We start from the raw sequence: 1,532 nt of genomic DNA on the forward strand, positions 1-1,532 counted from the left end.
GTGGTTTCCCCTACGGCCTGTAGACAGGAAGTGGTCGCCATACGCCATGTTGGTTCCCTCTGATGACCAACAGTAGACGTCTTGAAGCCAAGAGAAACTTGATGTCAAAGTTCAAACCATTCACATCCAGCAGCACAGAACAGTCTCCACCRTTGGGATGAACTTGTTCAGTTCGCCTGTTTTTCTTCTCTGTCTCGAACCCACAGACTCTCTGAATCTTCCACCTCGCGCCTTAAACAGCTCATGAAATGTTGACACCAGTTTATCTCCTCTCTGCTGCCTTCCAGRSCAACTKGAACCAKTGGCTTTACTGGTTTCTGATGGACCGTCTGCTCTGGAAACAAACCTGGGAACATTTTATCAGAGTTTGACTTGTTTTGGACGATGGGCCATGAGCTGAACCATTGATGACCAGTGAACCATCAAGGTTCAAAGGTCATCAATTCATTGACGTAAAGCTATTCCGGTATATTTATATTGTTCAAACTGACTCCCTCTGTGCAATATGTACATACTGAAAGAGGAATAAACCACATTTGATAAATGTTTGCAGAGCTGAGAATCTTTAACCGATGAGAATCTGATCGGATGCGTTCGCTGACGTACAGAACATCGAACGCATCAGGATTCCTCTGAATGATTCCTCAATTCATTTGGAGGAATCGTCATGACGACGTCCTGCCGCTGGCGTCAGGTTCTGGAGGATCTCCCTGCATCTGAGTTGCGTCAAACACATTCCTTCCACTCTAATTAACTCAGATGTATTGGGAGAGGCATGTTGAGTGACAAACTGGTTTGAGGTGGAATCATAATTTGACTTCTGGCATCTTATTCTTCCAGTTTGGTTGAGTTGACAATTRATTTTTGATTTTTGATTTTTGATTATTGCGTCATTTTGACTATCCTGACTGATCTTCATGTCTTTAGTTTGTGGTCTTTTATTGTTGGTCTTCTTGTTTTACATCAGATAACGTTAGGATATTGTGACCTTATGACCTTTTGTTACCTTTTACGCTGTATTTGATTGAAGTAGATGTAGCTGTGGGTTGTTTTTGTTTTCTTTTCTTTCATTTAGCAGGTATTTGATGGATTTATACCAGTTTAAATGACATTTTTTCTTAATTTTGGCTCTAAATTTTTTTAAATGTGCCTCTGCTCAGGTTTTTTGGCGCGCTGCGTTCCTGGGCGCCSCACCGCTGCCTCAGGGCAAGGCAGAGCGCTGCCGCTGTTCGTCTCTGACAGGGTGAACCACATTACATGTTTGTTGACTTTGGCTCCTGGACAGTTTCAGGGTAAAGTGAATATTTCCTCTCAGGATGAACCTTTACCCTCCTCACATGCCAGCATTGGGAAAGACTCGACCTCCATCCTCTGAACATGTCGACATCTGCAGGTTGTGGAAGCTGTTAGGTAACAGATCACACCTGGACTGATAATGGCTCCTTTGACAAGGTAATGATCAGTGTGACTGTCTGCATTTCTGCAGCGACTGCTCCGTCATTTTACAGTAATTAGGTAAACAATCAAAGCTG

The sequence above is a fragment of the Poecilia reticulata genome, linkage group LG2 (assembly GCF_000633615.1).
Source record: "Poecilia reticulata strain Guanapo linkage group LG2, Guppy_female_1.0+MT, whole genome shotgun sequence".
NCBI classification, from domain to species: Eukaryota; Metazoa; Chordata; class Actinopteri; order Cyprinodontiformes; family Poeciliidae; genus Poecilia; species Poecilia reticulata.